The 27,402-nt window shown below is 37.9% G+C and overlaps 3 long non-coding RNA genes and 1 other non-coding gene across 6 annotated transcripts; 3 read left to right on the forward strand and 1 right to left on the reverse strand.

Annotated features, from left to right (window-relative positions):
- Window positions 1–3,254: 3,254 nt before the first annotated feature.
- LOC148730093 (uncharacterized) lies at window positions 3,255–7,739 on the reverse strand. Of its 2 annotated transcripts, XR_016001631.1 has the most exons (5): window positions 7,623–7,739; window positions 6,667–6,790; window positions 5,476–5,810; window positions 4,908–4,997; window positions 3,255–4,110 (listed from the first exon to the last, which is right to left on the reverse strand). It is a non-coding gene; the product is annotated as an uncharacterized LOC148730093 (long non-coding RNA). The 2 variants fall into 2 exon arrangements; XR_016001630.1 differs by lacking the exon at window positions 7,623–7,739 and having other exon boundaries at window positions 6,667–7,315.
- A 57-nt stretch (window positions 7,740–7,796) lies between these two features.
- On the forward strand, window positions 7,797–12,811 carry LOC148730094 (uncharacterized). 2 transcript variants are annotated; one of them, XR_016001628.1, is made up of 5 exons: window positions 7,797–8,331; window positions 8,806–8,876; window positions 10,407–10,511; window positions 11,199–11,307; window positions 11,832–12,811. It is a non-coding gene; the product is annotated as an uncharacterized LOC148730094 (long non-coding RNA). The 2 variants fall into 2 exon arrangements; XR_016001629.1 differs by having other exon boundaries at window positions 11,835–12,811.
- On the forward strand, window positions 9,876–9,948 carry Trnaa-agc (transfer RNA alanine (anticodon AGC)). The gene has a single exon. It is a non-coding gene; the product is annotated as a tRNA-Ala (tRNA).
- A 6,679-nt stretch (window positions 12,812–19,490) lies between the features above and the next one.
- Window positions 19,491–26,906, forward strand: LOC148730096 (uncharacterized). The gene is made up of 3 exons (XR_016002179.1): window positions 19,491–19,586; window positions 22,369–22,483; window positions 26,822–26,906. It is a non-coding gene; the product is annotated as an uncharacterized LOC148730096 (long non-coding RNA).
- The last annotated feature ends 496 nt before the right edge of the window (window positions 26,907–27,402 follow it).

Consider the following 27,402-nt stretch of genomic DNA (forward strand, 5'->3'; position numbering starts at 1 on the left):
TTCGGAAGACATTCGTTTTCTATAAATTTGTTCATATTTTCGTAGCACTAGTTGTATTTACGTTAATTACGTTCGTAACAATAATTTTTGCTCGCGACTCACGTCAGCTATATCGCTTTATGCGTTGGTGCGATTCCACGCTAAATACCCTCTCTTCCGGTTGACGTATTGACCAATCAGAGCGCGTGTTTACTTTGAGCTATGCGATTCTATGGCATGTCTTTCAATCAGTACCATTAGGAACAGCAGGAGTGGCGACATTCGGGAACAGCTTTTCTCGAAGGGGGAGGGACAAGGTAGATGACTATGTGATAAAAAAAAAAAAAATACAAAAAAATACTCCGTGGATTTTGTTCCGTTAACCTCCGTGTTTGATCAAAACTTCCCTGTCTTAGGGTTATCCTGGTTCAAAAAGATCTCAGAAATTACTACTCCTTAGAGAGGAAATAGACTTGAATAATACCCCAAAAAACTGCAAGGTTTTTAATTCGAACCGAAGATCTGGTGAAACAACCTTGTGTATTTCTGTATTTCTCCATTTCCCTCCGACCCCCCCCCAAAGTTGCCCTGTACCCCCCAATGGACGAATGTTCTTATTTCAGTGCCTTCAGGCAAAATCTAAAGCAGTCTTAAAGGTTGAGTAAAGCTTTAATCGTCTTTAATTGTCAAATAAAATATCCGAAAGCTAACTCTAACCTTTAATGAATCTTTAATTGAACATAAGTTTAACTTTAGTAGCGCAAATCTTTTAGCATCCTTTAAGTGGTTTCTTTTTTGGCACAAAAGAGGGTGTTTCATTAAAATACATTTAATTTGACTTTAAGGCGAGATTAAAATGAGTATGGCTGTTCTGACATCTTTAATTCATGCATTAAAGATAGTCTCATTGTAATCTGAACTGTCAACAGAAAATTCATCACAAATCAGCCAACACTTACACTGATGAGCCAGAAGAGCAAATTTTGTTCTACGTGCAGCAACGTGAGCTCACAATTCTTTCTGGGGTCGAAACATCTTATTGAAAGCGACGGTTTCACTCCTTGCATGGAGTGCGATGACAAGAAAGGAAATGTTTTCTGCGCGCGCTTTAATGGCTTCGAATCACGTTCAACTTTCGAAAGACATAAGCGGAAAGGTAACGGAAAGAAATTAACAGATACTTTCGTGGCGACTTCAAATTCCCGTGATTTCACGAAATTTCAAGTTCACCCGACTATGAAGGTTAGTTAATTTGAATATAAAAAAAGTCATGTGTATGTCTTTATACATATCTACATATATCTTTACGTCTTTAATTATTACATGAGAACGTGACTGCTATTGAACGTTGCTTGAGACGATTAACATTGAAACTTCCTCGCACTCAATCCCTGAAGATTTTTTGAGGTCGGAGTTGTCTACTGGCTGTGGGGGCATGGACGCCATTGAGGTCGGAGTTGTCTACTGGCTGTGGGGGCATGGACGCCATTGAGGTCGGAGTTGTCTACTGGCTGTGGGGGCATGGACGCCATTGAGGCCGGAGTTGTCTACTGGCTGTGGGGGCATGGACGCCATTGAGGTCGGAGTTGTCTACTGGCTGTGGGGGCATGGACGCCCCATTGAGAAAGTACCTTCGTAGACTATTGCGGCAAGTTTGTAATGTTTCTGGTTCATATTATTTGCCTTTGTTTTCTTTTGTCGTGTGGCTTATTTCTTTCTCCGTATTAAATGTAAGGCTTACAGTCTTTCTCCTTTCCAGGAATATTGATTGAAAAGCCTGAGGTTTGAATCCTCACATGCGTCTACCCAGAAGTTTGTCTTTCTGCTCTGCTATAAGAACGTTTGGTAGCGATGTTAAATAAATTGAGGTTTGAATCATCACAAAGGTCCACACAAATTTCTTCCCCTGCCCAGCTGATAGAGCAGATGTTCCTCATGAATATTGACCCAGCTCTTACTTTTTTTTGTCTTCCAGCTGATAAGGGTTTGGTAGCGATGTTAAATAAATTGAGGTTTGAATCATCACAAAGGTCCACACAAATTTCTTCCTCTGCCCAGCTGATAGAGCAGATGTTCCTTATGAATATTGACCCAGCTCTTACTTCTTTTTGACTTCCAGCTGATAAGGTGATGCGCAATTTTTCTGAGATAATTGATTTTTGACTGATATGATATAGACAATTAGTTCTCGTGGCCCCTCTCAAGTTAAGCTCCAGTCACCATTCCGTTCTGCAAATGCCATAATTTTTTAATGTTGTTCAGTTAAAAAGCAGATACTTTTTGTATTCCTTTGACTTTGAATGTCAAGGGTGCCGGAGAAAAGAGAAAAGTAAATCCCCGCTTGAACACAGACACAGTCCTCTGGTGGTTATAGCCGAGAACCGACTTATCTAGCCTCCGGGTTTGAGACCTATTTAACGGCTCAATGCTCGTATCAATCAATGAAAATAAAAAAAAATCATAATGCATAAAAATAAAAACGATACGGGTATATCATTGCCGAGGTACCAGAGGGTAAGAACAAAGTATGGGCAATCTGCACTGCACCTCTCCTCAGGACGCGAAAATAGACAAGCACTGAGAGGAGCGCACGAAACTCTCCTCCCAGCTGGGATCACCTTCTCTGACTCTTGACTGCAGGAGGTTCGAATCCTCGCAAGGGACACAGATTGTAATGGTTTTTCTTTCACTATCCTATATATGATACCATTAGCTTTCTGTAATCCACCTTGTCTGCTGGGAATGAAAAGTCTTCTTCTGAAACACTATCCTCAAGCTGAAAAAGAAGTGTGCTTGAACTAAATTTGCAATAGCTATAAACTGAAGCTAAACTCAAGTATTTGTTCCTGACAAAATTCCATGCAAATGTGACGTAAATTTGACATTTGCTTTACATTTACCTTGCTTATTGAGCAAAGCTGTTCATTTGCTATAAATTTGCATTGGGATCTAACAAAAAAAGAAATAAAAACCCTTATTTAGTGGCCATTTGCCAGTTCCCTGAGGGTGGCCCATTTACTGGGTTCAACTGTATTCAGAATAAAATTTAATGTAAATGAAACTGGAATTAATTGTGGTTGATCTATTTACCTTTGCTAGAAATCTGAGGGAAATAATAATTCAGGCTACAGGCCTGCCAATCATCCACTTAGAGGCTGATTACATGAGTCAGGCTGGCCTGCCCACATAATGCCATCCTAGCAAACAGTGAACTCGGCTCATCTAATCCACCCTTACTAAAACAACTAATCGGACAAACAAAAGTGCCAGGTCTCTGCCTACCACAGACATGACATTTTATTGTTTTCATAAACACTGCGAACATAAATTGCACAAAACTAACAAATTATTTTGACTTCGGCCGAACAAATTGTCTACAATATAAATAATGTGTTCTATAGCTCATATCTCCAAAAATCAAGTCACAATAAATCCTAAGAAACTGTCATTTACAATTAAACTGAATAAATAGCTTTATTAATCAAAACCATTGGTATGCAATTAAAGAATGGGTAAAAGAAAGACTTCTGTCACTTGAAAGCACTAATTTACAAGATGTGCCACTTTTTCACCTGCCAACTTACAAAATGCCATTGAGAAAGCTTTCTACACTCACGTTACTGTCACAATAAATGGGAATTTCAGAGAAATAATTTAAACAATAATAATGAATACGTGATAGTTTGTGTTTCTAGCACTCTATAAAGGCAACAAAAAATAACTGTCTGTATCAAGCATTACTATAATGAGGTTAGCACTTTTGGTTATTCTCTGTAGTTGGTCTTTTTCTTTCTTTTTTTTTTTTTGTATATGTATTGTGAAGTTTTTATTTTCATGGATCAGTGTAAATTTCGTTTCATATATACAAACAATGTTATTTGTGGAAATCTCCCTATGAAGCTGACAGACAGTATCGATTTTACAGAAATACATGTTAATCTGTTGACTTCATCCAAAGCTTCAAATCATACAGGGTAACAATTTTACCAACACATTGGCAGTACAACAAAAGCACTGACTGACAAGATGTGCCATCTCATCATCTGCCAACCTATGATGTGCCATCGAGAAAGCTTTCAGTGCCCTTGTGGGAACAAGTCTTGGCAGGAAAAAGAGCAGATTCCTCACTCCCTGAAAAAAAAAAACAGAACCTAAGAAACAGTGAACAGCTTCAACAGGATTTTATGTTAGTACACCTTAATTAATCACTTCATATGAAATTTTAATTGCACCTCTAGTTCATTAATTATATCACTTAATTGTGGTCTTAACTCAAGATCACTAAGAATGCACTTTTTCCTCAAAGCACAAAGGAAGTGGCATTGGAGGTATGTACCAACTGCACAGATCACTCTTCCAAAAGAGAACACATCACTGGCATGCAAAGGTGGACTGGCATCACAGACAATTTCAGGAGCAATGTGACCATGCCTACCTTTGTAAATTTTGTGTTCTTCAGGTGTGAAATGTTTCACAAGGGAATCAACTGCTGTTAAAGCTACACATTTGCCAAAATCGATTGATATGGCACGATACTCACTGTTTACGTACGAGATAATGACACTATCTACTTTGATATCCCTATGAATAAATCCTTGTTTATGTAATTAAGATATTGCTTGAGCCAACTGATTGATCAAGGTCAGCCAAATAACCAGTCAAAGATTCAACCTTCTGCTCTTCAGTGACAAAGACATTGTAAAAGGCATGTCAAAAACATGGTAAAAGGATGACACTAGAAGGTAAGGCTTTCACAGTGTACACACCCCAACAAGAAGAGGAGAATTTGCATGTTGGAACTTTGACATGACTCTTGCCTCCTATTTGAGTTCCTCTACTGTAGCAAGATAAAATGTTTTAACTGCAATGGGATTGCCCCTGTAAAACATCTCGTTGCAGCACCCACACACACCAGAACCCACATGTACCTTCACCTCCATTCCAGATTCATATTTTGAGGGCTCCAAAAGGGCACAGTCAACTTCCACAATGGACTCACATGTTGCTTTTGCAATGACCTACATTTCAACAAGACAAAAAGTTAATAAATCCTTTGTTAGCCCACCTCTTTGGAACAAGAAATAAATGATGATTAAATGCTTCTCTATATGTTGTAATGTATTTATTTACACAGAATTTTAAATGGAAATTTCTTTTCGTAGTAACATAAATGCACTGACATCAAGGTCAGATCAGCAAATGTAAATGGAGTGCTACTTTCAACATGGCTGCCTCATTTGAAATTACCTAAGGGTTTAAAACAGATGGAATGACTCAAATGTATCTTGTTTTAGAGGTGATGGTAAAACAAATTCTAGTGAGGAAGACTTGGTTAAACAGCATCAGGAAGTAGATGCAGTAACCAATTCTGTGACAACACCCAAGTTGTCCCTCAAACTCCCCCCCCCTCTCCACTTTAAGGGTGATGATGAGGAAGGGGTGATGCAACTGCTTTAAGACCTTTCTGGCTTTGAAGATTTAAAATGTTGTACATACCTTCCCTTGCACTACAGATTGCCTTGGAATTGATATCCAAGCCTTTCTTGAAGCCTCCTCTTGCTTGAGAAGTGAGTGCCATCAATCATAATATTTTCTCAAATGTTATATTGTCGCATATCTTTTGTTGTTTCTCAAGGCGAGCCTTCTCGATCTGTAATCCAGACGCAAGTGTCTTCTCTTTGTCAAGGTTTCTTTGCAGTTGTTTCCATTTTTTCCTTTCTCTTTTCATTCCTCTTATCTCCTCTTTTGTGTTTTTACAGCTTTTTCTACCCATGAACACGATAAGAAATGTTGAAAACTTTTTCTTTCTTCCTTGTCGTGTTTACCCATCTCTACAAAAAAGCAGAATTTGAATAGTTGAGGGAAACTTAGATTCAGCATATTTAATTAATATTACTTATCACAACCAAAAAATGGTCAACCAGACCAGCTATTATTTGGAAGATGACAGTCGGCTAAGAATTAAGACATACTTTATCCTAAATTGCAATGCAATTTTTCCTTTAGCCAAACTTTCAAAGATATTAAAAATGTCTTTGATGTTTCGGTTTATAACAAGTATCATGTATGATTACTTAAAATTTGAAATTCAAAATACAATCAAGGAATGAAACTTACATTCCTTTGATGGCACTGATATGAGGTTTTTAATAGCTACACTCCAGCATTCATGCGAGCTCGATGCCACAACTTTGCTCTTTAGGTACCCCCCATCTCTATCAAGGCTTCCGGACTAAAACGTCTAGTCCCTAGTAAGCCCACTCCTCTCCCCTCCCACTGAATAAAAACTCTACAGTATTGGTTGTATTGTCATTTATTTGACTGTCTTTGAAGTGAAATAATCTTGTTATTAATTTCCTTCCTAGTTCAAATAAAAAATTACTGTTGAAAAGCAATCTTTATTCCAAAACTGTCAATTACCTCCCACACCGTCCCCCCAATTCTTTGTTCTCCATTGAGTTCTGTTTGCATGCCATGCCAGCTTTTTTATCACAAGCATGCTTTCATAATTTTTCTAATCCCAATTAAAAGAAAACAATTCACAACTAACGAAATCACCTTCATGCACAAGAAATCTCATCGAATGATAACGTCGACGCCGTGACTTAACGCTTAATTTAATTTCCTTTGTTACAAGATATCCTTGACCTACACACAGCTAGATTTTCAGATATATTTATAACTAACCTTTTTGAAACTTTGGTATCGGTATGAAGCTGTTTACTTGAACAAGCAAAGTTCGAACGTGTAGTTCGTGTTTTCTCGCCTTTCTGTTTCCTTGCTTCCAATTACACTCGAGTCTTCATTTGTACTGGCGCGAAATCCCGCGAAAGGATGACATTTAAAAACCGTAGATAATTTTTGACTAAGACACTAGAATGCGTTATGATGGCGACGACTCAGTAAATATATGAAAATAATATATGTTTACTGCGCTTTCATAAAATGTATGAAAGCGTTCTTCGCAGTAATAAACCCTACTTATCTAGTAGGTGGAAATAAGGCCTGAAAAAATTTTAGGTCCGTACGGCGTTGAACCTATTACCTCTGCGATACCGGTGCAGTGCTCTACAAACTGAGCTAACAAGCCAACTGGGAGCAGGTCATTATGTTGGTTCGTGTTAAACCCGCCAATAAATTTGAATAAATGAAAATCATATATGTGTACTGCGGTTTCATAAAATATACGAAAGCGCTCCTCGCTGTAATAAATTAACCCTATTTATCTAGTAGCGACTAAGTACTGTAGACATGACTTATTGACTTGCCCTGTTCTGCCAACAGAAGAGCAAACATGTTAGGCATGCAATGTCTACTTCTACTGCTTATAACAAGTGTAAAATTATTAAGTCGTAAGTGAAAAAAGCTGTTCCTTCAATTTAAGACGGCAGTCACTTTGAGAATAAAGTAAGCCTTTAGTTGCCTGTCATTATATTTTTAGTGAAGTCGCTGACGCCAAAACGGGCTGGCTTTCTCTATCTTGGTCTTGCATCGAGCTGGTGCACTTAAAACAGGTTGGTTACAATTGCGGAATTCTCATTTGTCTCACGCTCTGCACCCACACGCGACATTTAGTTTTTAAGTTTAATACAGTAGTCACTATTCTCATTAAATCATGAGGTGTTAAGGTACGAAATATTTACCTCACAAGGTAACTAGGAAGAAAGTGCATTTTCATTCGTTTTTGTATATCTTCATCCTTTGTTCAGTGCGATTTTACACACTTCGGGTTTGAACTTTTCGCGGGGAACACGTGCTGCAGCTTACACGACCTATTTCAATTTTAACCGCTGTACTATAAACTTGTGTGTTCGACCCTCGACGAACGCCTTCGATATGGCGTCACCCCATTAGCCAGGCACAGTACGATACACATCACAACGAGGCAATATGTTAACAGGAGGTCCTTGTTTAGCACTATTAATTCGCGCTTTTTTGAACCTCAATATTACGTTTGACTACTTTGTTAACAAAGCATCACAAAGCATCCGAGAGAAGCACTTGTAGTGTGGTTATTTTACCGTTAATTGGAAGTTAAAGCAAGTAAGAAAAGAATATGGCAGAAAGACGATTGCACGATAAAAACCATGATGTGATTCCAGCGGCGAAAAAAGGAATAAAGTGTCCGACGATTGCATTGTGCTTCTGAAGGAGTTGATCCGCAGCAATCACGCTCTGGCGAGCGAAAATGTAAAGCTTCGGCAGCAGCAAGAGCGCAGCAACAAAGAAAACTCTGAAGCGCTTCAGCGGATCGAGAGCCGTCTTCAAACTGTTGTTAATGCAGCCAACGTCCGTCGGCGCCAAAACAGAAGACAAAGGCGAACGACGGTAGTAGTTCCACCGGCTTGTCGAGTGAGTAAAAAACATAACTGATAAGCATTAATAATGTGATATGTGTTCATAATTTGCTTGAATCAGTTCTGTTTCGTGGAAGATTTTCTTTTACGTTGAGTACATGTTTGGCGCGCGAATTATATGCATAATTAAATTAATTATTTCGGCGGTAATCAATTGACATGATTAGATGTGGTTACATTTACTTGATGATCCTTTACCATAAACAGGTCTACCAGAAAAGTTTTTTTCCTCCCTTTTGTTTCAACGAGAATTATCTAGTATGAAAATCCATTTTATCATTTTTTCTCTTGGACCCTCTTGACCTTGCCAGTTTTATTCACATAGATGGGTAAGGTTAATTTTTAATTGTGCTTGTGTCGATTGCTCCACATCATCTAGCCTTCAAACAACCAGGGTTTTTAAAAAGCGCGAAAGTAGAAATAGGACAAACGTGACAAACTGATTGTTGAATTTTTTTCATTCTTTTAGAGAACTGTGAGGAGAATGTACAAACTCCTTTTGAAAAAAGATGACTTCGGTGGTTTCTATCGTGACGAAGAGTGAGTAATATGTTTTTAGATTCAGAGGTATTTTACTTTTTAACAAATGGTAAACACCACAGCGTACACTATTGAGTTATGGATGCACGCGGGAGGTTGCTAAGCACGAAAGAAGCGTAAGAGTCGCTCGAGGCGATAGCCGAGAGCGACTCTAGCTTCTTGAGTGCTTAGCAAACCTCCCAAGTGCATCCATAACTCAATGGTGTACGGTGTGGTGTTTACCATTTGTTTTATAACATAACATTGATACATTGTAGCTAAAGAGTTCCCTTTTATTTAACAAATCTTACGTTACCAGAAAAAACAAGCGCGCGCGGAAAAATAGTCTTTGCATTTGCTCACGTCAGCAGCGTACACCCATGGGCAAATGGGGGACGCTAAATTGACCAATCAGAGTGCGCGCTTTACTTTGGTTATGTTATAAATCTTGATTGAGCAAGGAAATCCGAGTCTAAGCTGCTGCTTGAAATATTGAGATGTTATGTGAACACCTTATGGTGGTTACAGTGGAACCTCGATTTTGCGGACTTTTCGATTATCCAGACTTTTTCTCTGGTCCCGATTTTTTCATGACCATTAATGAGCTTTGATCTTCCAAAGTTTATGAGGTAAAAAAATTCAGAGATTATGTCTAAATTCAGGAAAAGTGCGTTTAAAACATTGCCTCCTCCGCTTTCAAAAGATCGAGCACTTGGAGAGTCATCGAAGCAGATTTTTATCTTCATTTCTTTTGTTTACATTATTTTCTCATTAATATTCATATTTTCAAACAACAACAAACATATGAAACATGTGTGAACTGCGGTTATGAGACGTATATGAGAACAATTCTTCGCAGCTTCTGATTTTCACTATTGCTCAAATAGTGCTTTACTGCGAAGAATCGTTCTCATATACGTCTCATAACCGCAGTTCGCACATATGTTTCATATGTTTGTTGTTGTTTGATTTATCATCTACGGGTTTATATCGAATTAATTTGATGGCCTGCTCCCAGTTGGCTTGTTAGCTCAATTGGTAGAGCGCTGCACTAGCATCGCAGAGGTCAGTGGTTCGAATCCCGTACAGGCCTGAAATTTTTTTCAGGTCTGATTTTCACTATTGCTCAAATAGTGCTTTACTGCGAAGAATCGTTCTCATATACGTCTCATAACCGCAGTTCACACATATGTTTCATATGTTTGTTGTTGTTTGATTTATCATCTACGGGTTTATATCGAATTAATTTGATGGCCTGCTCCCAGTTGGCTTGTTAGCTCAATTGGTAGAGCGCTGCACTAGTATCGCAGAGGTCAGTGGTTCGAATCCCGTACAGGCCTGAAATTTTTTTCGGGTCTGATTTTCACTATTGCTCAAATAGTGCTTTACTGCGAAGAATCGTTCTCATATACGATTCATATTTTCATTTATCCTGACTGATTACCTAAGTCCCAACAGGTCCGGATAATCGAGGTTTGACTGTACTTTTGTCTTAGTGTTAATGCTGTTACTACAGAATACCAGGCTTCATTGTATTTGTTTTTGTCTTAGAATAAATTCTGACAGCAACAACATCCTTTTTGAGCGGACAATAGAGCAGGCAATACATCAACAAGGAGGACTTGAAAAGTGTCCTTGGACAAAAGAAGTCAGAAGGTAGCTACCAATAATCATAGCACATGCATTTCACTTTTACTGGGGTGTCATTACATTTTGTGGGTGAGCATAAGGATTTTGCACTCAAGCATATTGATGCATATCTCCTTTATGGCAACTTGAGTTTTATTGAAGGCCTTGGCTTGAAAACATCCAGGCAAAATTATGCTCAAAGTTGGTCAATTTGTCTATTGCCCAGCCCTTAATGATACCCCTGCTTTTTGTCTCTACCATCAATTCATGTCTTTTACCACTTTCCCCTCAACATAAATGTCATCATAAAACTAGCATTCAGTAACACAGTTAGATACCCTGAAACTTCTAATGAGCACCTTCATTACATGGTCAAATTTAGGACAAGAGGGGGGGGTGCATTTTACAGTTTTTCCTAACTTACATATTAACTTTCCCAAATGTTACAGAAATTTAAATATGTTGCAAACTGAAATTTTCGGGTTTATTTCTTGTCTCTAGATCTGAGACACTTCAGTGTAGATCCTCAAAAAAGCATACTTTACACCTTAGCAATGAATCACCAAGGACATACTGCAAATTTATATCACTTGGCAGATATTCCAAGGCGGCCTGCCATAACTTATTATAAATTTGAACATTGTCATTAATTTATGTGGGAATCTTTTTACAAACAGGTTCTCATGGCATTTTCATAATCATTTCTTTAAACAGCTGCTTTACAAAGATATTTCAAATATGTGTGAAAACACAGAAGCTGAAGAGTGGTAACCACTATGAGGCTCATAAACAAAAAACCTGGAAGAGTGGTCACCAAAGAGAGGTATTTATTGGCTGGGATACTATTTTGAATATTTTACTTTTCATATACCCTGCTGTTCACAAATGATGGGGTCCGACAGATGTTCAATGTTACCAGACTGAGTACACCCTCAAGTACACTTGATCAATGGGAGGGAAGCTATTTCCCATTGAATGTCTTTATTTTGGCACTTCAAAATTGGATGAGTTTGAATATAGACACATCTAAGGGACTATGTTCTTATTAGAGAAATTGTTAAATAAGTTAGGTATTCTGGTCTGTATCTAGAGCCTTCCAAGAAAATCTTTGTAAAATAAATTTGAAAAATATTAAAATGTGATGTGAGATAAATGATAGTTTGTATGCACCATTTGATGAAAAAAAAAAGGACAAAGAGACCCTATATTATAACATGCTTAAGAATTCCATTCTTACAATGGGTACACACATATACATATCAAGAGAAATTAGTGATTTGGATCATATTTTTCATTTGAAGTCCTATAATACCCTTCTCATGCCTTTTTAATTTTTTATTTTTTTAGAAGTTAATGAGATGAACTACAGCCCTGGAGCTGGTCAACCGGGCCAACCAGCATGAAAAGGGAAGAGCAGCAGAGGTTCTTGTCATGGAGGCAATGAGCAGTGAGGAAAGCTGCTACAAGGATGTCGATGGAAATGCCTCAAAAGTAACAAAGTACTCTGTGCCTCACCTTCAGTGGGAAAGTAGGAGATTGAAAAAAAATTGAAAAGAAACTTGACAAGGCTTATAAGAAAAAGCTCACTTCAAGAGCTAAGGAGAGAATCCGCCCAGGGTTTATGGGAAACCTTTTCTGAGATGCCCACCTACTGAAAATTTTCCAGAGTAGGCAATAATACAGGGAGAAAATTGTTTTACTAATCAATGAAATCGAAATGTACAAAATGTCAAGCCAAGTCTAGAATGAGTTTATTTCACATGCCTGCATGAGGCTTCTTTTTCATTGAATAATTATGGTCTCATCTAAAGTAAGTGATCGTGAATTCTTCAATGTTAATAAATTTCCTCCACATGAGATACTTTTTTCTATATAGATGTACTCATCATTTTTGTCTATCAAAGTTTCAGCTGCATTTTAGAGTAAGAGAACTGTTTTCTATCACTTGTTTACTAAAAGAAATTAAGGTATATGATCATATTTAATAAGTATTACAGTTGTAATAATGTAGCAAATAACTGAGACTTATTGCAAATTTAAGTCAATTAAGAAAATTTTTCTGAATTTTAGATTGATAGGTTGAACTTATATTTTTTATTGTTAGACAAGTATCATTTCAAATCACATTTCTTAGTAGCTGGACTTGAGAGTACAATTTGTGAATCAATAGCTTTTTGTGTAGTGTGTTACTACAGCTAGTTATATAATTTGTGTATTTGTCATACTTTTATAGTGGTAAATATTCTGTTACCTGCATGACTGAGATTATATTATACATTGACGAAAGTGAAACAATTTTAATAAAGTATGTCAATCAGTAATTCAAACATTTGGACATCTCTTTTTTTAATTATGTATGGGGCTCGACTGGGATATCCTCAGCTTCATTGTAGGTTTATGTTATCTCAGGGGAACAAATGAGTTTTGAATGAAACTATTTCATCACTGCAATTTCAAACACTTTGTTATTACTTGAATGTGTGATGCTTCTTTTTCTATCAATTGTAAGGTTGCCCAAAATATCATAAGTTATTGGGATATAAATGTGGGTGTGATTAAGCAAATCAAAAGTCAGTTGAAAGTGAAACCTGCTGCTTTTAGAGGCACTTAAAGATGAATGTTAACAAAACTTGAAATTTAAGAGAGTCTGAAAGTACAACTAAAGATGAATTACAACAAAACCTGTAACTTTAAGCAGTACTTAAAGGGAAACAAAAGATTGAAGAAACCTTGAAGATGCATTTACAAGTAGAAGTTTTGGTTGACTTTACAAGAATTAAGAGGATTCCTAAAATCAATGAAATGGTTATTTAGGTTTGCTTTTATGTGACCTTAAAGTGTCAACTAAATGGTTCATAAGGACACTTTAATTGACTTCGGAAAGTTCAATTAAAGATACATTTCAGAACTTCCGTATGTCACCTAAAGATGACTTAAATACTTCTAATGTTAACCTTTAAGTTACCTTTAAGGAAACTTAATTTAGTTATTTCAGCCTGTGTTAGACTTTGCAAAATTATTCTCATCCCAGTGAGCCCTGACTAACAATAGCATTTATACATGCTGCAAGCAGTAAGGCTGTCTATTTATTTTCCATAGAGCTGTGTACAGACAGGTCTGGTGTTCAAATATTTTGTTTGGCTTGGGGTCTATAATCTGGAGAGTACTTTTACAGAAAAGATCGTAGTTTATATGCAACTTATCAATTCTAAATTGCAATTGACTAATATAAATAATATGCAAAGGTTGCCAGGAAACAAATAATAGTAAGGGCTTACTTGGATCAGCTGATTTAAAAAAATACAGGACAACTTAAAGGCGCACATTTTGGAATTAATTTCGTCCCGATTTTATTTACCTATCTTCAGTGACTTAGGCGAGCCATGTTGTCTACAAAAACACCCAAAATTAATCAAATTACCAAGAAGTAAAACCTTTTCACTGGGAGAGAAAAATGGCAAAGTAGGGACAAATATCGTCAAGAGAAGATAGATGGCTGCTTTGCAAAAATTCACGGTAAACATGCATATAATTTGAAAGTAAAACGGAGTTCGTAATTTTAAGGTTGCCCAAGAACTTCAAATTCCCGAGGCACCCTACACTTTAAAGTGGCGAAAATCCCTAGCCTTTATAAAGGTCTGAAGTTAGAAGAAAGCTCAGATTACATGGAAACTTGACGAATCTTAACACTTTCGGTGAAACCAAATCATTAATCATACAGCATGTTCCACGGGTCAATTAAAATCCGCTCAACGGCATGAATCAAGAATGAGACTTAACAAAGGGGAGGAGTTCAAAGGTGAGTTCCTCCTGCGGAGGAAAAAGTTATATTTTATAGCATGAGAATTCTTATCATACTTTATAATATCACCTATAATATATCTATGTCCCAAAGTGGCACTTCAGGATGTGACCCCTCTCCCCCACCCTCCCCCCCCCTCCCACACCTCTCACGCCGGCCTATGGTGGAAAATTTTCCTCAGGAGTGATACGTGTCTGATAAAATGCGGAACATGCTGTTGGGTAGGTTGTTATCTATCCACTGTGGTAGGTGTCCTTTCTTGGTACATACAATGTAATGACAAATTGAGGAGAAAAATTGTCAAACACTCCTTGACATAACACACTGTTAATTTTCCTCTTCATTAAAAATCTCGAAATCTACAATCATCTAACAAACTAACGAAAAACAAGAATTGAAAATAAAATGTGACTACAATCATGCTTGTGCTAAGGGCGATTCCCTTTGATAGGGAACTTGAAATCAGGCTGAGACCCTCCATGTAAATGGCACCTGATGGAGAAAACAAAATTGGTAGCTAAAGCATATGAAACCGGCCACCTATATACAATTTACCAGCAATTTACTCAAACTCGAATTTTACTGACGAAGTGCTTTTAGTCTATCTTGATGTAATGCTACATTCTCATTACGATATAACAGAAATGTTCAGCAGATTGAGGAGAGAATTACAAACTGCATTTTAGAAACCAAATGGTTGAGAGTTGTTAAGCGGGGCGAGGCTTGATCTATATTTGACCTTTAATAATAGATACTTTTGTTCATCATGGTTAAAGTGCTGAATGAGGAGTTCAATCGTAGAGTCAAGCTATCTAGTTAAAAAAATTGACGTTTCGACTGCCACACTGGAAATCTTAGTCAAGTGAATGGTACCATTATGGTAGTCAAGACCTCACGACTATAAATTGGTAGCTAAACCATATGAAACCAGCCACAGATATATTTTTACAAAAGACGACGGATGACTTATTGTCAGCATAATTATCACTGAACTGTCTATAATTGTGATTGTTCTTTACTCTGTTAATGGTACCAATTTATAGTCGTGAGGTCTTGACTACCAAAAGGAGAAATGGAGTTCCATGTTTCTGACTTCGACTAAAAGCACTTCGTCAGTAAAATTCGAGGAATAACAGAGTAAATGATTGACTGACTCACTCACTGAATGAATGATTGATTGGCTGACTGACAAGCTGACTAACTGATATTGATTGATTAATGCCGAGATTCATCGATTGAGCCACAGCAGTCACAGCAGCCATCAGATTAAGGAGTCGTAGATAATTTCAAAACATACGAGCAAACTTCCTGAGGCGCAGTAAAAAGGAAGTGAACAATTCATGACTGGTTTTAGCTTTTCACCTGATTGGTGATGCAATTCAAGTTTTATAGACAAATCGCCGATTGTGGAAAATCAAGACTTACAAAGCTAGTTAAAGTCTGTGCAACTTACGTTCACCGCGTTTCCAAATAGATCCGTCCATTTAAATTTCATTTAACTCTGAAAAATCATACATAGGTGGGATAATAAATAATGAATAAATAACTGAAGAGAGTGGGATTCAATTTGATATGAAATCAGACGCTTGATTTCAAAATCCAACCAGCGCGCAGCGCAAGTCGATTTGAATGGAGTATGTGAATGGAGGATTTTTGGGGATCACATTGTTTTTAGGGGAATCAGTGGGGTGATCCGTCTTCGCCAAGAGAGTATAAAGAGGGGGCTATAGAAAATTGACTTCCAATTAACTGCGAATAAGAAAGAATCGTAAGAGTAAAAAAAACGAATGGGGGGGGAGGGGATGATAATTTTATCCTAACGCAACCAAAATCTTCCAATCCCCTGTCAGGCGCAAAATAATGAACGGTCCCTTTGTGTTTCTCTTGGAACACCATTATCCTTGATAGGAATTTTCTCACTTGCCCAAGTTTCGCTCTACCTAATTCACATAAACGGACTGATTTACCTGAGATGTCCCTTTCCGTTTGCGTCGGAAAGCTTCTTATTTCATCTTGAAAAAAAGAAATTCAAGATTGGAATCAAAAGGTAATCATTTCATCTCAAAGCATTACTGTATTTGTGGTAACTGTGTGATATATGAAGAGTATAAAACACTTTCAGGAGCTATGCGTCGATCAACTCGAAGCTTCAAAATCCCCTCTCTCCTTCTCGGGCAATCCTTAAACACTTGCATTTTTGAAGGTTGGCTCAGTCGTTTAAATTCCCGCTCCACAGCTGAAAATTGCTTTCATTGCCCCACTCAGTGATTCTGTGTGAAACCACCGAATGCTGTAGAACTTAGCAAAATTTCGTATTAGTTGTTGATGCTGCTGTTTGGTTTTTCGCGTGTAAGTTCCCTCCTCAGGGACCCATTTCAATATTTAATTTTTTTTTAAATTTTACGAGGACTGGATAAAGACACCTCAGCGATAGTTTTCTACCTGTTTTGAAACTCTGAGCAAGTAAATGATAACATCAAATCGCAGCAACAACAGAAAAAATTTACAAGAAAATAATTTACTCTTTTAGCCGTCATTTGAAGGCAAGTTACAGATCTGCTTCGAAAATGTGCACCATCTAAAATGATGGTGGCTGTAGCCACGAGAGTTTTTTTTTTTTTTTCATCAGTTCTGTCGTTCGTCTTTGTTAAATGTAATTAGTGTAAATAGTTCTCGTCTCGATAGTTCAGTTCTGTATTTATTAGTTTGTATTTTTTCGTGCTGTCAAAATGTAAATTAAGTTTGTCAGCGCTGTTTCATGTAATCGCCTTTGAGTATTGTGTAGCCTTGTTTAGTCTATTGTTTTAGCCTTTTATCCGCTATATAACATCGTAGTTGTGATTTTCATTCAGTCGTTGTTATTCCGGAGTGCCGTCCAGATCTTGTAAGTAGTTACGCTTTCGTTTGTATTTTCCTTTAGTTTCTCGTATTCCTTTCGTTGTATTTTAGTTTCGTTGGGTTTAAGTTCGCATCGTTAATTCTGTATTTTTTCTGTGAGTGTTATGTACAAGTGAATCGTCGAGATTAAAAAAGGTACGTATTTCAAACTGTAACGGAGTGTCAGTTACAGTGGACAATCGATTTGTTTTTCTTGGATCGATTTTTGCGCTCGCGCAAAACGTCTGAACTCAGAACAAAATTGAAAAACAAGTTAAGGCAATCACTTTCATGACAAAACATTCACGCATGTTTGGTAACTGTGTAATATGTGAAGAGTATTAGGAATCATTTTTCCCCCTAATCCTGTCAAAAAAAAAGGCGCGGAAACTCCTGCGATTTGCGCGCGCGCACGCAAAACGTCTCAACTCAAAACACAATTATAGCATTTAAGAGTTGAACTATTTTAACGTCGTTAACGTTATTTCAAGACAATTCTAACATCTACGTCAAAATACAAACTGAGAGAATGGATAAGAGCTGGAGCCCATAAGAGTTCTGAGTTTTTCCTCTTCTTCCGCCAACTTGAAGCGCGCGCCAAAACATTCTCAGCCTATGTTAGCCAAATATCGATAGGATAAAGAAAAGAAGACTAGAAATGCAGGATTTTCTCTTTTTTTTTTTTCGGATTTTAACACTAGTCAAAACTATTTTTTCATAACCTTCATAGAGTGCCAAAATATTTAAAACATTTGAACTTTTTGCGAATTTTAAGTCCAGTGATCGAAATGCGCCAACTGATACTTTGCGAACTGAGGGGGTGGGGAAATGTCCCTTCCCCCTGTAAGAAGGAACTACCGTAAGTCGTTAATGGCGTTCTGATTACGTCACGGTGGTCATGATGGTTACCAAAACAACTTCAAAGGAAACTGTGAATTAGCCGTGGATACACTACGTTCGAATGAGTTTTGAGGATAATTAAATTCCAAAGGGTGACTCCCGGATACAGTTGAAACTACTTGGTAGACTTTAAAACTATTGACTGTTATGCCCACTGTTTTATTGATTATGCAAGAATTGAATATACATGATTCCTTACAAATTATCAACAATTTGGTTGCAGCAACCATAACAAAATAAAGCAGGGAAAAAGAAGAGTAAAAAGAACAAATTACACGAGTACCAGCAAATGGTCCCAGCTTGTCACAGTTTAGGATGATGGAAATTTAGAATGATTTCGGTCACGAAATTTTTTATTTTCCAGCTCATAGAAGGCTACAATGATGTCATGGACGTACTTGGAAATGCCTCGCTGTTTGATCCACTTACCTCTCAAGTAATGACTCTTTTCGTTCCAAATCGGAATTCTATTTCGGAAAGGTTCCTGATTTCAACAGGTCTAATTGTAATTATTAAAAACTGGATCATTGGATAATGCAATTCAAGACTTTTTATTGGCTTAGCCGTTATGGTATATGAGCCAATATACCATAATCTAATATCTGTACATTGTAACATCCGTTTCTTCTAACAAAGTAAAGTCGAGAAGATTTGTCTAATATCTTGGGGGCGCTTTTTTTTAATGAAACAGTTATTCCACTCGCGCTTGTTAGATATGAGATGATTATAGCCAACGAGGCGCTACGCGCCTCGTTGGCTATCTATCATCTCATATCCAACTCGCGCTCGTGGAACAATTGTTAATTGACCTTGAAAGAAAGACACACAAAAAAAAAATCTCGAAAATGCATATCTTTCAACGCTTTGTAGTCTAATAGCACTCAACCGGCGGCAATTACTGTTATATAGGCTGCCTAAGGCTTGGCTTTTCCCGCTAAAATAACACATACGCAAAAAGGCTGGATCTACTGATTTTTTTTTTCTCAGCAAACTACCCTTCCTCAAAGGGAAAGGAAACTTCACATACTGACCAGTGGCTGAGCAAAAAACAAAACAAAACAAATTTAGTGTCTCAAACAAATCAATAATACTCACAACCACTAAATGAATTATTCCCAGCTCTCCCTCCCCCACTGCTTCCCATTTTGAGGGCATATTGCGTGATAAAACGATAAATGTGAGGAAAATTACGAGTGGACAGAAAGGACAGATTTTGGACAAAAACTTGCACAGATCGCCCGATTTTCATTTATTTTTAATACCCGCATCCAAGTTATTCAATTTCCCACCTAATTTTCTCTGGTTACAGCCATTAAATAAAATCTGTCATTTGGTACAGTTGACGTTATGCCACAAAACTAGACATCTAAATAGCTGAAGTCACGAGATGATAATGCACCGCGCCCTTAACAAAAGAGTATTTTCACTTTCGTGCTCCGGTAAGTGACAGGCTGGAGAATTATGTTTATCTGATCTGCCACGCTCTGAGTTCGATTTCAAAAGTCCGTGAAAATCTTGAAACGGTGAGTTAAATATTATTCTTATTGTAATTCCAAGATATCTTGTGAAACGATTGATCAAAGCAGAGCAGTATTTCAACCACTATTTAAGCTATTTTGCCGCATCAGTTTATTTTTGAATAGATGGATATTTAGATTTGTCCTTTCAAGCGCTATTGTCTTTAGTTTAACGGACTCAGACCAAATCTATGTTGCTTGATTCAATTATGAAATATCCTGCAAAGTCTGTGTCGATAGCTACCCGAAAGTCTATCATTAGCCTGACCCAAAAATATTGCCGCTATCTTCCAGACGGAAATTATGGGTTGCATATACCGATTAACGTTTTGGCTTCATAACAAGTACATTGAAAGGCCAACAGTATTACTCGCTAGTACACCTTAACTAAACGCAGATTGCTGAATGAGTGACTGATGTTTATGACAGACGTATTTTGTTCGGTATTTCGGCGATTGTGAGTCCTGTTGTGACATGATCTGTTCATTCACTTTTAATGCTGAGCTTCGAACTCTGCTGCCGTTAATTGAGAATTTGACTCCAATGAATAACATTGAAACATTACGCAAGACAGGCAGTAGCAGAATGACAAGAACCCTCACTTCCTCTCTCTCTTACTGTGGCGAGATCTTTGAAGCAGAAATCATTTAATCGAATTGGCAATTAATTAAACAAGAAATAAAGGAACTCGCGAAGGTAATTACCTACAATCCGTCACTCCATTGAAATATTGTTTACACTTCATAATACTGTAGAAAAAGGAAATCTTGACCCGAAATATAAACCCGGTGTCATTTTTCTCTAGGAATTTCTTGTCTAGTCCATGACCTCGATGGTTTTTTTTTTTTTTTTTTTTCATGCATCGTATGTGCTGATCATCTGGTTGGATTTTGTAGTTTAGTTTCCTTTTGGTAGAAAGCTAAGGTTAGTCAATTGCTTCTTTGCTTATCAACTAGACGAAAGGTCTGATTAGTTCTAAAGATTGAGGTCAGCACACACGAAGGGACTCGACTGGTCCTTACAAATAGTCCAATCTGTCATTTGTCACAACTGACGTTACGCTACGTACAAAAATCGAAATTGCTAAAATCATGAGATCGGTATGAACCGCACCCTTAAACAAATGATGGTATAAAAATTTTCTTCATCTGATCTGTTAAATGAAACTGTTCCTGCGTCGAATTCAAGAGTTCCTGAGAGTCCTGAATTGAAATAGTGAGTCAAAGTCATTCCTATCTTCTTATCTTATTCTCCAATGTCTAATGAAACGAATGATCAAAGCAGGGAAGTGTTTGCTGAATGAGTATACTAATTAATGCAGTCAGCGCTTTCGCTTTTGAGTTGATAGATACTTCGATTTCTCGTTCTAAACTGAGTCTGTAGTTTCACTCATTTCATAAAATATCTGGCCAGTTGTCTGTGTTGATAGCTTTCTGAAAGTCTATTATTATCTCGGCCAAGAGCTACCGCTATCTTACGGTTGGAAAAAAATGTGTTACATGTCAACAAACTTCGGAGCTTTATAAAATGCCCGCTGAAAGGCCAACAAAATACGCGTGTTTTCAGATTGCTATAAACTTGATCGATGAACGTGACAGAGGTATTTTGCACGGTATTTCGATTGCCAGTTCTGTTGAGACGTTATCTGTTCATTCACTATAAATACTCATGAACTTCTGGTAAACAACAGCGCCTCGATTTGGCTAGAATCCCTAATCACCATTAGCGAGCTATGAATATGACGGATCAGTCAACTCCTAACAGCTTAGTATAAGTCCTAGTCTAGTCGACGATTCCCCTACATTACTGCCGGCCATTAACGATCCATGACTTATTTCTTGCTTTCCAGCTTTGGTTTCAAAAATTATTGTAGACACGAATGATCTTGGCGGCGTTGCCCTCTTATGCCGATAGCAACAAAAACGAATGGCACATTGAGAGAATCGATAATAGTTCACACGTGAAAACATCAATTAATAAGAGCCGCTCTTAAGAGTTTTTCCGATAGGAAAAGTGCTTTAAATTTAAAATCTGGAAGTCCAAGAACGGTAGCATTAACGTTTTGTAAAGATTTCCTCAAATCACAAACATTCTAGAACAGGAAATTCAATTGACCTCAGTTGGGAATTTGATTCCAATAAATAAGATTTAATATTACGCAGATATTAATATTAATATTAATATCACGCAGACAGTGACAGAATGACAAGAACCCTCGTACCCTCCCTCTCTAATTGTGGCGGGATCTTTCAAGCAAAAATCATTAACTAAATCGAATTAGCAATTCAACAAGAAATACAGGACCCACGAAGGCAATTACCAACCGAGCGTTGCTCGCTTGAAATATTGTTTACCCTATATACCGCCTCCCGGTTAGCTCAATGGATAGAGCGCTGAACTGTTGTGCAGGAGGTCGAGGGTTCGAGCCCCGGCCGGACCAACACTCAAGGTCTTAAAATAATTGAGAAGAATATGTTACCTTACTATAACATCAAGAAATGGTTAGATATTCTAGTCTTCTCGGATAGGTCCGAATAAATGGCGGTACCGTCTCCTGCAGGGTTAGGGGTAGGAGACTTTAATTTCCCACGAGATCACTGTGTGATGGATGTCCTCCCCTGGGGTGGGAGGGGTAGGTTTCACAGGGCCCCATTTAAACTAGCTATCTGATAAACTGGGCCACCCTGTATAAATATTCGCAAATACAAATAAATACAAAATACTTCATAAAACTGTGGAATTAGGAAATCTTGAACCGAAATATCAACCCGGTGTCATTTCTTTCTAGGGATTTCTTGTCTAGTGTTCAGCCTCGATGGTTTTTTTACTTCACTACTTCATTCATCGTATGTGCTGATCATCTGGTTAGATTTTGTGATTTTCTTCTTGGTAGAAGGCTTAAGGTTAGTCAATTGTTTCGTTGTTTATCAACTAGAGTAGAGGGTGTTTTCATTAGTCCTGCGCTGGTGTTTGCACACACGAAGGGACTCGACCTGTCCTTGCAACTAGTCCTATCTGTCATTTGTTACAACTGACATTACGCCACAAAAGTACACATCGCTTGATAAATCACGAAATAATAGTGTACTGCTGCCTTAAAAAAAATCGTGGAATGGTAAGTGATGGTTTAAACCCACTAGCCATTTTTTCCATGCTTTAAAAGATTGAAATCTCCATAAGGGACTTGTGACAAAAAAAACACTCTGCCCTCAAGTTCAGGGACACGAATAACGCGTAAGACAAGTTCAGCGTTTGAGTGGAAGTTTTAGGGATTGTCTGAAGGAATTCGTGTGTTAATAGTCGGTACCGAGGAGCAATATTTAGCCTTAACAGCCGACTGCGCCTCGCCTTGAAAATGAAAGCGTAACGCGGAAGAACCATATGGCCAGCTCATCCACGAATTTATGGTTTAATGATTCCTTGGTTAATTAATTTTTCTGACTTTTATTTGCTGCGTTCTCAATGTCTTTCCTCCATAGGAAAATATCCAAAGAACGTTATCGCCTTGTTCAAAATTCTGTGTGTGTTCAAGATTTTCTCGATCGCCATGAATACCTGAGTAGCTCTACATAGGGTACCAGAGATTTTGACTAATGTTCTTTCTAGGTAGAGGGTAGAGGGTCCCCTATATCCCTCTGTAATACTAAGTCACGCAAAGGCATTTGGTCTTTTCACGCGTCACGAATAATATCCCAAACTCTTTCACGGTCACGCAAAATTCAAGACAATCACGTTAAATGAATATGTTATTTTTCCAATCGTGACCAGTCTCGTGCGACAAAAAATGGTCTAATGTCTCATCTTAGTTGTTCAAGAACCATTAGGGACCGGTCATTATTTACTGGGGGGGGGGGGAGGGCCACTAAACTGAGAAAAATTTTGGCCAAGAAGTTGTGGCCCTCCCCCATAAAGGATTTAAATAAATTGACCCTCCAAAAGCTTAAATAAAAAAAAAATTGTGACCCTTCCGAACGGCGAAAACAGTAAAACAGTGGTTTAGAACTAACTTTCAGCTTTTCCCATAGTCAGATATCAACCTTCTTTAGAACAGAATCAATAATAAAGATCTCGTCCTTTCTATGTACTGCATGTTCTACCAAATCTGGTAGTACACAGAATGTCACTTATTTGCACTTCTTCGCTGTTATCGTCATTGTTGCCTTCATTGACTTCATCGCTAACGCCGCCACTGCTGTCGTCGTTGTCGTCGTCGTGATCTCTGTCGTCACTGTCGTCGTTGTCCTCGCTGTCATCTTCATTATTTTCACTTTGTTGTGCATTCTCTGTTGTTTCATCTTCATCACTTTCGCCGCCGATTTCCTCAAGTACTACATCATCTTTATATTCTTGATCTGATTCTTTATCCTCGACATCATCTTCATTGTTCAAAAGTTAAAAAAAGCTTGTTTTCAAGTTGAACAAAAGAGAGAAGAAATGGTTGGTGTTACTGGTATGACAACATGATACAACTCGGCTTAGCAGTGACGCAAGGGACTATTTCTCGAGCCTACTAGGCAAATATGGAGCCAGTGATGCAACCAGTACCGGTAGTTACCACGATGATGATGATGGTGGTGACGACGACGGATACGATGATGACGATGACTGCAGTGTTTTTGAAGCGGCCAGCCGAATTAGTTCAGTGCAGGAGGATACTTCTGATGACCATATCATGGCCAATACTGGGATAATTCCTCATCTGGCACACCATACGTGGATCATGTGTCAGACTAACTGTCAGAAGTTTTAGATATTACTTTCATTCTCGAAGAAAATATTGCCGGTCTCTGTTCAAAAAGTAGAGCATGTTGTTAGGTATCATTAGTTATATAGTCAATGTGTGGTGCACGTGCGCAAGTCAGACATGGCACTTTTGCAGTTTTTTAGTAGCTGCTACTGATTATGACATTTTCTCATGAGTTGTATTTTTAAATTTGTACAACATTCGTACAACAAACGAATCATCTAACAAACCGACACAAATATAGAGTGTTTCATTAAACAGTTATGCCTTTAATAAAGACCTTTCCCATCCATAACACATGTACTTTTCATGCTGTAACCAGTCAAGAGAACTCTGAGTTCAAAGACTCGTGGTGAATACTTATAATCTCAAAAAATCGTAGCCCTACCCTCAATGGAATCTTTTTAAAAATGGCCCTCCCCAAAGTGGGGCTCAAAAAATTGTCACCCTCTCCCCAAATATAGTGACCCTCCCCGCCCCCCTCAATAAATAATGACCGGTTCCTCAGTGGTCTGTTTTCTGACTGTATCAATCCACATGAGGTCCATCTCCTGCCAACACCTTACCACAGCTGTTCGAGAACAATACGTACAATTCCACAACAATTAAATAGCCGAAATTTATCACGCGAAACAAAATGGTTCACGAATCACGTTTATTAAGCTCTCAATTTGCGGGTCACGTTAGTAAAAAATTCGTTCGATTAACGAGTAGATAAAAAATAAAATCACGATTCACGAGACAAAAATTATCCAATCACCCCTCACGTAAAAAGTATAGGAGACCCTCTAGGTAGCGTGAAAAACTTTATTGTGTTCGAGACTCCGGGAGTATTCGTCTTATTGCGCATGTGCACGGCTGATTTGGCGAGTATCAAACATATGAATTTATCTCGGCCCTAAATATCTGTGACGAATCGGCGCCACAAAGGTGGGCGCCCTCCAACACAGACAAAACACCAAGCACAAACGAACCCGAGAAGACACGCCATAACACAACTAAACGTAGGCCTACAAATATCTATTATCCTAATTAAAACAATAGAGAAACCAACATAATGAACTAAATTATTTATCCTAATTAAATTTACAGAAAATATGATAATCTAAACTACAGTACACTAAAACTATTTACAAGAGTAATTACTATTAAGATAAAAAAAGGTAGGTTTTTTTTTTAGTTCAGTTCCGTTGACCTTCGCGTCCTGTGCTTGACCTGTTCTTAACAACCACGTTTCACCACCAAACGACACATAAACCAAACTCACGATTCACAAACCAATCTTCGGGTTTAACAACCCAGACTCGCGTTTAACAATTTAAACTCAACTCACGTTTTACGCAGCTAAACGTAGTAGTCTCCAATTTAACGTAACTCGGTCCTCGCCCAGATTTTTCCTTCATTCCCCTTGTCTTCACTGGCTTTCCCTTTGACAGAAGATAACCTTCTCCTTTTTCTTCTTCTGCGTGTTTTTTTTTTTTTGGGCCAGCTTCTCGGCACGCGCAAGCCCCCGGGAAATGAATTCTTTGTCGTGTGCAAGAACGAGTTTTTTCTGAATGACTCTCAGTGATTGAAACGTGCCTAAATGAGTCTCTGTAACTTTTCCAACCTTCGCCGCCGGTGACCTTCTCCCTCTCAAAAAAAAAAAAAACACACACCGTAACCACCCGAATCCTTAAATACATGTGGACGCAAGGTGCCAGAAAAGAATGAAGAAAACAATTTGATATATACAATAAAGGTTAATTACACAACGCATTACACAAGTGAAGAATACAAGTTACGTAACAGATACAAATATCACCCACTACATTGATCCTAAGAGAATAAAATAATTATTTACATATCCCTAAATAAATTCTTTAGCGCTTTCTTGACAATATCATTGAACCTAAGCAAGAATGTTCTTTATGATAGCATACTAGTTATTTTTACAGGTCGGTTGGTCTTCGGAAATTACTTCCACCTAGAGAATATTTTTTTGACCTCTCAACTTGTGTTGCGTTATTTGTAAGTTGCAAATAGTTTTTAAAATGTTTAATTTATCGTTCGAGCTACCATATCACTTCACTGGCTTGCTTTGCGTCTTAGTTGTTTCGCCTCAATACACGGCACTTAGGATAGGCCGATACGGATTTTCCGAATCGATACGTTACCGTGTAAGGTATTGGACGTTTTTCTTCGATATCGATATTGTGACGTCATTGAGTCAAATGGTAGTTCCGGTAATTTCACTGGTAAAAATATAGGGCTATCTTGCACTGTTAAACTACGTAGTGTTCAGTGCTTTAGAGAAGTGTCAATAAGACAATTAAAAGTTTAAAACCAGATTAAGGACTCAATGCTTCATGCTCAATGCCCGACCCCTTGTCAGGGGTTGGTCGCTGGCAATTTCCTACAGTCCGTCACTCGTGTGCACTGTTGTTTATTCCTCATAACATTGTAAAAGTAAGAAATCTTGACCCGAAATCTAAAACCCTGGGTCATTTCTTTCTAGGAATTTCTTGTCAAGCGTACAACCTCGCTGGTTTTTTATTTCACCTGTGGTATATGCTGATCACCTGGTTGAATTTTGCGGTCTCACTTTTCGTGGATATTTAAGGTAAAATTTTTATGTTTCTGTCCTTGTCAGTTAGAGTAAAAAGCTTCTTAATTATTTAACTCCCATGAGTGATCAAGACAGAATTTCTCCCTACCATACCAATACACTATCAAGCAGACACGTCATAGTCATTTAGAGGACTATTAGTTGATCCAATATCAAATTCTCCCAACTGACATCGTAAGAATTGTGCAGCAGAGAGTAAAGAGAATTGCTAATGATATCTTGGGAATGAAAGGATTAAGTGATCTCTACATGGTTAAGAGCGCCGAACTTTTCATCAACGAACCTTATACCTCGGCTCCAATAGTTCATATGCTCATTGAAAATTCGCCCCAAGCCTCTTTTCCACTAAAGTTTTAAGGAATCTGGAACGACTGATTTCAACTCTGATGGAAAGGCTTTTGTGCTAAAGCAAAAGCAATTCTTTTAAGGATTTAGGAAGCAGTTTTCCTGGAACTTTCGAGAGAACTGCT

The sequence above is a fragment of the Stylophora pistillata genome, chromosome 5 (genome assembly GCF_964205215.1).
Source record: "Stylophora pistillata chromosome 5, jaStyPist1.2, whole genome shotgun sequence".
NCBI lineage: Eukaryota > Metazoa > Cnidaria > Anthozoa > Scleractinia > Pocilloporidae > Stylophora > Stylophora pistillata.